The sequence below is a fragment of the Mirounga angustirostris genome, unplaced genomic scaffold, assembly GCF_029215605.1.
Source record: "Mirounga angustirostris isolate CCGP_5_RB_7025 unplaced genomic scaffold, mMirAng1.0.hap1 SCAF_5, whole genome shotgun sequence".
NCBI lineage: Eukaryota > Metazoa > Chordata > Mammalia > Carnivora > Phocidae > Mirounga > Mirounga angustirostris.
The window spans coordinates 159,784,216-159,793,425 of NW_026991713.1; the positions used below are offsets into that span (position 1 = coordinate 159,784,216).

The 9,210-nt window shown below is 50.7% G+C and overlaps 1 protein-coding gene across 7 annotated transcripts in view; it reads right to left on the minus strand.

Moving 5' to 3' along the window:
- The window catches only part of LOC135364283 (thyroid receptor-interacting protein 11-like), a 50,626-nt gene extending 46,743 nt beyond the window's left edge, over positions 1-3,883 (minus strand). For all 7 annotated transcript variants that reach the window (XM_064590254.1, XM_064590253.1, XM_064590258.1 and 4 more), the window contains exon 1: positions 3,187-3,883. The gene's annotated coding sequence lies outside the window, so the exon portion shown is untranslated. The remainder of the gene's footprint in view (positions 1-3,186) is intronic.
- Positions 3,884-9,210: the final 5,327 nt, after the last annotated feature.

Genomic DNA, 9,210 nt, shown 5'->3' on the forward strand with positions numbered 1-9,210 from the left:
GAAGGGACACCAAAGAGGACCCCTTGCTCTTTTGTCCAAACAGACAAAAACCAGCTTGTCGTGCCCACCCCCAAATGCCAATCCTCCTCTCTCCCGCCTGATACCAGCGAGTGTCTTCCTTGTGAATGACACCGTCCGTCACGCTCTTCACACCTCCTTCTAGAAAACACTGATGGAGCTACCCGATCCCAGAACTGTCTCGCCTCGCCTCGCCTCAGCACCCAGACCAGAGCACACCCCTGCTTCCTTGAACACTCCCAAAAACATCCGCCCAAAGCCCAAATCCTGTAAGTTCTTTCTAACACCCTCTTTCTTACGGATCAGCCCCACAGTCCCCATGACGTGGGTTCCCCCTCAGGATGAGTAACGAAGCCACTGTGTTTAACGACAGCTGTGCTTCCAGTGGCCTTTGTGGAGGATGCTGACCACCGTCACGGGAGGAAGGGATGGTTCCCTTTCCTGGAGGGAATCCTAGGTGTCCTGGGAGGCTAACTGGCTTTCTTAGTGCGATTTTAGGGGCTTTATGGCTGTAACCTAGGGCAGCAGGAACCAGCCTAACCCACAGCTAGGACATAGCTGGAACCAAATAATATTCAGAATGGAGGGAAATCAAGGGGCGCCTCGGTGGCCCAGTTGGTTCAGCGTCCGACTCCTGATTTCACATCAGGTCATGATCTGAGGGTGCCGAGACTGAGCTCCAAGTTGGGTTCCACACTCAGTGTGGATTCTGCTGGAGATTCTTTCCCCCTCCCTTTCCCTCCTCTTCTGGCCCCACGCCAGGGGCATGCACTCTCTCTCTCTCTCTCTCTAAGATAAAGAAGTAAATAAAATCTGTATTTAAATAAATAAATAATGGAGGGAAAGCAAAAGAAGTAAGAATTATTTAGGGAAGGCTTCACTCTGTGTCAGACCCGGTGCTAACTGCCTTGGATCTATTGCTCATTTAATCCTTACATCCCAAAGGTGGGCTACCATTTTTATCCCCATTCCAAACACAGGACTGAGGCACAAAGTGATCTGCCCACGATTCACGCAAGGAATCTCTACGTTATTAATCACATGACTTTCTGACAAAGTTTAAGGGTTTAACACACTACAGTGAAGATGCACATCACGGTATCACAGAACTTGGAAGGACAGAGCCCTGCAAAATGTCCTCAAACGTTAACTTATGGATTCTCCCAATCTTCTTGCATGTTGTTCAGATAAAGGAAAGCCCGGTGCTAAAAAGGCTTTCATGAAATGCAACCAGATGACAAATATACGTGGTCTTTAGAGCCCCGGGCCCATCCCAGAAGACTCTGACTCAGTGAGTGTAGAGGAGGACGTGAACATCTGTGTTTTCTTTAAATAGCCCCACAGGCTCTGCTGATGTGCACTCTGGGCTGGGTACCACTGTACTCTCTGCAATTCCAAACCCAAACTTGCCCTACAATGTTTAGATGGCTGCAGACACAGGGGGGCATCGAAAACTGAGGCAAAGAAGAACAGAGAAATTACAAAAACTATCCCCTAGAGAGTCAAGAAAAGGAAAGCTCTAGTTATATTACTTCTCTGTCCTTTGGCTGTGTCTGAATTACTCTACAGTTAACTTACTTTGTTTTAAGTAGGCAAGTTTGCTAAAACGTTTACCAACAAATACTAAATAATCAAGACTACCAATACATTTTAAATAAAATTATACTATGCTACTGAAAAGTATTTTCTGATTATTTCAATGGCACTTCAGAGTCTCTTAGCAAGTAGCAGTCGATATGCGAACATTATTTCTAATTCAACAGTTCTACACATGTGGTCAACAGCACCTGAACACTGGAGAAGAAATGAAGTTGGCTGGAAGGCTTTTAGCTTCCCAAATTTCACCACACACTACCGTCAAGTCTTCAATACCAATGTATGTATTTACCTCTTTATTTAATCAACCACCACTAACACCCACTACATGTCAGACAGGGCTCTACGTGTTTCATTAACGTTAAATATCATTTATCTTTACAATCATCTAAGAAGTGGGATTATCATCATCTCCATTTCTCACATCAGGAAACTGAGACCCAGAATGGTTTAGGAACACAGCTCATAAGAGGCAGAGCTCCGATCAGCTTGGCTCTGGACTCCATGTCTTAAATCACTATGTTTAGTCTCCAGGAACCTACAAAAACTGCAAGTCTTAACCCCGAACCTTGGCTTGCCCACCCTACAGTCCCTACAGTCCCTACGTGGCCCCGGCTTCAAGGGCATTCCCTCAATTCCTTTCACAGTTCACACTCCTTCCCTGCTCTAAGTGAACACCCTCCCACATCCCCGTTTTTTTCTTAGCCTTCTGTTCTCAGCTTAAACATTACTGCCTAAAAGACAAACTCGAATGCACCCCGTAGTTCTCAGCACTCGAAGCAAAACGGTAATTATGTATTTCATGGGCAATTATTTGCTTCCAGTCTTTTCCAACCAGGTGGTGATAGGGTAGACGCCGTATCTGTCCTATTTATCCTGGGTTCCCAATCGCTGAATACCCACCCCCCCCACCCCCCCAAAGAGAAGGGCCTACCACGAAGTACACTCTCAACACTTTCTGTTGAACGAACGAACGAACGAACGAACTACACCCCAGCCTGGGCTTTCCGACACCTATCTGTGCTCACAACACGGCCCCCACTGCACCCCTAGAACGCAGCCTCCTGCGGCAGACACGCAAGAGCTCTGCAAAGTCCTGGCTCTGCGCACCACTACTACGTGCTCCTGGGCAGACCATCCCCCCCGCCCCGCCCCAACACACCTTGACTGACCTGATCTCAGGTGCACAACGGGCACCCTGACGATCCCCAACGGAATGTGACCTATGCAAGAGGAAGAACCTGCACTCCTCCTCCCCTCTCAACGCTAGACTTCCTTGCTTCTCGTCGGGCTTCCATAAGGACTCGAGCCCCAAGGAGGCCAAGACCCCGCCGGCCTGCTGCAGGCCGCATTCCCAGTCACGCTCCCCCCAGGCCTGGCGCACAGCACAAGGGAGGTCATTCTCCGCTCCAGGAATGAAGCCCCGCGCCGGGCACTTCACACGTGCGAAACGAGGGTCGCACGAGGTGACGGCGCCCTTTTGGCGAACGAGCGTGTTCCGGAGACACAGGCCCGCCCCCCACCCAGGCCCCAGGCCCCCGGGGACGCTGGGTCCCCGCGCCCGGCAGGCACCTCTGCACGGAGAAGCATCTTCGCAAGGGCCGCGCACTCCCTCGTCGTCTGGGTCTGTCGAGGAGGACGAACAGGAGCTGAAAGAGGCCGTCCTCGGACGAGCGCCCATGGCCGTGGAGGTTCCGGGGTGCTGTCCCCACCGAGAACAACGAAACCGGGTCCCCGGGCGCTGGGGGGACGAGCCAGCCTCGGAGAGGGAAGGAGGGCTCGCTTCCGCCGCGCTCAGCTGCCGGGGCTCAGACCCGCCGCTCACGTCAACCGCCCAACAACCTTCCCGCTCATTGGCGCTTCTGCCCAGACGCTGATTGGACAGCTTCCCGCCCGCTCGGCCCGCGGACGCGCCCCTTGGGTGCCTCCTCTGGCCCCGCCCACAGAGCCCTGGGCACCGTCTACCCCTCCTTTCCCGTCACCACCTGGCGGGACCGCCGTCAAAGCCCCGTCTTCCTTCGCTCCTGGTGCTGTTTTCTGAGTCTGGCGTCTGTGTGTTCATCACAAGCTTGAAATGGCTGTAGTCTGTCGCAAGGCCAGCTTTCCCCCCACTGAAGTGCTTTGGCTCCCTTTTCAAAACTCAGTTGAGCGTATTTGTGGGGACTCTTTCTGGGTTCTTTGTTCTGTTCTATTGATCTGTGTCTGTCCTTCTGCAGATACCACACAATCGTCCTTAGTAAAACTATCGCAGAAGTTCTGAAACTGGGTACACTGCATGTTCCCACTTTATTATTATTTTCAAAATTGTTTCTGAAACTACTCTTCATTCCTCTGTCTATCCACATACACTTTAGAATCATCTTGTCTATCAATCTACAAAAGAAAACAAACCCTGACTGGGTTTTGACAGGAATTGCATTAAATCGATCTATCAATCTGGGCAGAATGAACATCTTCACTATGCTTAGGCTTCCAATTCACAAACATGGTATATCTCTGCATTTATTTATATCTCCGATTTCCTCTATCAGTGCTAACGGCTGTGGGCATGCGAGTGCTGGACATGCTTTGTTCGATTGATCCCTAAGTATAGTTTTACTAGTAATTGTGAACGTATGTTTGATAGTGGAGCCCACATGTTCGTTGCTAGCATACAGCAATACAACTTTTACATGTTTCTTCTGTATACTGTTTCACTGTGAAATGCCATTAGTAGTTGTAAGAAGGCTGACATTTTCATAACCTCTTGGGGCATAAGGCCTGAAATGAAGATTCCATATTAAGGGCTGTCTTCACACCAGGGACAATCAAGGAGGGACGGAAACAGCCTAATGCAAGTTCTCCTCTCCCTCCTCCCTCACACGTAAGGTCTCCTAAGCAAAAACCCTTCTCATCACAGGGACCAGACATAGTGCCTGTTGATTTGGGGGAGCAGCGTTCAGTTCCCTAGAAGCCCACTGAATTCTTCAAGCAAGCCACTCATACCCTCCCAAGGGAACCAGGACTTGCCCCACCTTCTTGTTAGGACAAAGTCTTGCCTTCCAAGCCCCTGCTTGTTCCCTCTGTTCCCAAGTGCAATTCCTGTGCAGCCCTGCACAGTGTGTGGTATCCTCCTCCCTTGAACTGTGAGAATATGTGACTAGTCAACTGCTGCCAGTCACATCTGTCAGGTGTCAAGGGATCCCTACAAGCCTAGAGCAGGAATCTCTCTCTCGTCAGGGAACTGAGGAGAAGCTGAATAAAAGCAAGTGACATCACAAACAGGGTGGCCCCACCTTAACTGAGGACACGGGGTCAGCTTGACGTGCTCCTTGGCTTCCTAACTGGCTTCAGAGGGGACAATCACGATCTGGGAGGGAACTGGCAACTGCGGGCCAGCTTGTGTGTTAGCTCGTGTTCTGTTAGCTCCAATGGAGGTCGCCATCCGTTTCCAAACCAATGTCCCATCCTTGCCAACAAGTTGAGTACAGATGCGACTTGACTGTACCTAGGAGGGAGGTGCCATCAGTGTGACCTCCATCTGGCCTGTATCGGTCTCCAAGGCTCCCCGCTGAGGTCGGCAACCCCACGACCTGCTGACTGGGGTGCTTGAGTTCCACCGACTGGGTGTTGGGCCAGTGCTTGGGGCAGACAGACAGATCCGGGTGGGGAGAGCGCACCCCACGCACCGTCCTGGGGATGACCCTCTGTGTTGTGGGTGGAAAGGAAGGGGGCCACGACCCCAGGGAGATGTAAGAATGGCTCCCTGGCTGCCTCCTGAGTCACTGTGGGTCAGGCAACGCGAGTGGCCTTGCCCATCTCCCCAGCTGCCGCTCCTCTCCCCGTTACCGTGTGTCCCCCGGAGCCCTCAGGGTTTGGAGGCGCACATCCATGGCAGCCCAGGGCCCAGGAGCTGATGAGAAACACAAAAGTGGAGGGTCGGCCGTTTGGTGCTCCACCTCTCTCCCAGTGCAAAACCCCTCCTCCACACACTTGCTTTCTCTTAGTGTTGTTGCTTCCCAGCGCGTCCAGGGACTCATCTCTGGATCCAGGGCCTTGAGGCTCCCACTCTGGCCATGGACAAAATGACCTTCCTGGCTGTGGACTCCAACACTGGGGAGATGGACTGGCATGCCCGCAGGAAGAGGACAGTCATCTGTGGGGCCGACCCACCCAGCTCCCTTTCCCCATAAACACCCAGAACATGTGCACCACGTCTGAATAGCTGGAGACAGAAACAAAAACCCATGACTTTATGGGGCTAGAAATGAAATAGTCTCCTGAGGGAATCGGTAGAGTGGGAAAAGGGGGGAGGGGAAGCCGTCCACACTGAGAGAAGGTAGGGCTGTAGCAGAAGATGCTTTGGCTTTATCAACGTCTGCGCTGTGGGTCCTGTGCTCTTTCACTTACCACCCCACTGCCTAAACCTGTTTGGCACAAGATCGCCATCCTCAGGGTCGTGGGGGAAACATCCGTGGCACCCCTGTGGCACAGTGAGGGTATCAATTCACACCCTGACTTACGCCAGGACACCTGAAACCATACGACCATTGCCACGACAGAGGCTCCAACCCTAATGATGCTGATTGGAGACTCTCTGGAAGAAAAAACGGAGAAAGATGAACAGGGTAAAAAGACACTCCCTAACCCAAGCATATATCCAGGACCAAACAAACCCAAGAAAAGGAGGAATGGAAGAAAGAAAACTGGATACAGGAAGAGGAACCCCCCCAAATTAATTCGACATAGGTTCACAATTTGACCCAACTGGAAATCCAAAATTCACAGGGGCGCCTGGGTGGTTCGGATGCTTAGGCGTCCGACTTCGGCTCCAGCCGTGATCCCGGGGACCTGGGATTGAGCCCCATGAGAGGCTCCCTGCTTGGAGGGGAGTCAGTCGGCTTCTCCCTCTGCCTCTGCCTGCAGCTCCCCCTGGTTCCTGCTCTTTCACACCTGCTTGCTGTCTCTCTCTCAAATGAATGAATAAACCGTAAAAAAAAAAAAAAAAAAAAAAAAGAAATCCAAATTTACTAAGATAATTTATATGGCAAAAGATAAAATGAGGTCAACTGGCTTTTGGCCCTCTAAAACATAGGTTCTGAATTAACGTTAATGTCTGCTAAGATGTACCAGTTGGGTAACCTTCATGGATTCGATACCAGGGCTCCAATTATGCTTGTACCTAGTAAAATAACCGTATTTTCTAGCTTCTGTATTTAATGCTTTGACATCTCAGACTTGCTGACTTTGGAGGGACTGTCCCTGGCAGGCTTAGTTAATTCTTAGAAAAAGTCCACAACTGGCCTGGGAGCATACCTTTCACATCCAAACCAACCGGTACAGAACCCTTACTGCCAACCACCTCATCTTAAGCAGCTCTGGGCCACTATGGCCTCCCTGATCACCGCAAGGGCGGGACAGACTCCTGCAGACACCACTCTGGCCTGGAGCCCCCTGAAATTACTCAAACTAGCCAGTCTTAAACGTGCTTATCCTGCCTCACCTGTCCCTTCCCATGGAAACCACAATAAAGGGTCTTGCCCACATTTTCCCTTCACTCCCTCTTTCTCCTGACCAATCCTGGTGCTTCCCCAGGTGGCCCTGCAAGGCTCTCAGAACCTCCTTTCTTGGGGCCTCTAAATCTACAAAACTTCTTCCATTGTGACAGTTACTTCTATATCTTCCTAACTTATCATACCTGATTAAAATAAATCCTGGTCCCCTGAAAACCTCTGAGACCCCTAGGGCCACCTGGGTGGCTCAGTGGGCTACGCTTTCTTCTCAAGTCATGGTCTCAGGTTCATAGGATCCAGCTCCATGTTAGGCTCCGTGCTCAGGGTGGAGTCAGCTTGGGAATCGCTCACTCGGCCCTTCCCTCCGCCCCCCCCGCCCCAACTGGGCTCGTGCACTAGGTGTCTCTCTCTTTAAAATAAAGAAATAAAATCTTTAAAAAAAAACACAAGGGAGCCCAACAAATTTAAGGATGGGGAATATTTTGCTAATATAGATTTGGCCAATATGTTCTGTTCCATGCGTATTTCAACATCCTCTCGGTCAAATGTGCCTTGACTTTGAAGGGGACACATTTTACCTTGTTAAGCACAGGGCACCCAAACCTCTCTGCTATCACAGACATCTTTGTGGGCAGGATCTTACTGCACCCGTCCTTCTCCAGGGACATAGGTATGACATCACATTTACGACTACCTACTGTGAGGACATTTGTTTGACACACTTGTTAAGGACATGCAGGTGCAGGGGCGACTGAGTGGCTCAGTCCATTAAGCGTCTGCCTTCGGCTCAGGTCATGAACCCAGGGTCCTGGGAACAAGCCGCGCATCAGGCTCCCTGCTCACTGGGAAGCCTGCTTCTCCCTCTCCCTCTGCCCCTACCAGCCCCTTGTGCTCTCACTCTCGTGCTCTTTCAAGTAACCAAATAAAATCCTTACAAACAAGGAAGGACATACAAGTCCAAATTCTGTCAGTATTTTTTTTTTTTTTTTTTTGGTTCTAGAGGCAACATATTCCTTGTTTATAAATTTTACATAAGCCCATTTAGGCTGCTACTTGTCACTGAGCCCACGCTGGGTGGGGCTCCCCTCAACAAAAGGCTCTAGGATCTGTCCAAAACAACTGTGAGGGGGCGACTGGCTGGCTCAGTTGGTGAAGCGTCGGCCTTTGGCTCAAGTCATGATCTCAGGGTCCTGAGATCCAGCCTGGCAGGGAACTCCCTGTTCAGTGGGGAGCCTGCTTCTTCTCCCACTCCCTTTGACCTCCTCCTCCAGCTCCAACTGTCTCTCAAATACATAAATAAAATCTTAAAAAAAAAAAAAAAAATCACCCGTTAGTGCCCTAAGTAAAAAGGCTTTAGCAACTACCTCTCCAGCTTCCTGGAGTCACTGGAATCGTCCATGGACTCCCAATGCAAGAAATGGCCCTCCTTGGCCCTGGGTTATAGACCATGAAAGCAGCAATTGCTGACCATGCACTGGGCTCTCCTGGAAACGGAGTCTCTTACAGACTCTGAGCCTTCATATCCCGCTGTCTGCTCTGCCTCGGGTCATGATACCCCCACCAGCTTAATGTAGTTACCAAGGCCTTCTTGCTACAGGCTGAAGCCAAAGTCTGCATATCCAACCTGCAGGTGGGGGTGGCTGCTTCTATCCACAGTCCATTGCCAGATTCCATGGTGCTGGAGGACGTCAGCCTTTCCTTCTACCCCTTGGCTACCTAAGGATTCCCTTGGGATCAACTGAGTGACCATCAATGACCGTTGATACATTTTGGTTTTGAAGACCAACTCCCCCTCTTGTTCACGTGACAATTTCACTTCCTAGAGAAGCACCTGTCCTACTCCTTAAAAGTCTCAGTCCCAGGTTGAAATTGATGTCTAGATATCAGAGTCCACTGTGATGGAAAGCCTGAGATTAAGATTCAATAGGAAGTGTTGTCTTAGTATCAGGGAACATCAGAGGGCCTCCAATGGCCTCGGTCTCACCCAAAGTTCCCTTCCCCCTCTGCTCCCACAGATCAGGTCTCCTGGCCAAACGACCTTCTTTATCCCAGGGACCAGGCACAGTTTCTCCCCAAGGAGTAAGGTCCATTTCCCTGACAGCGT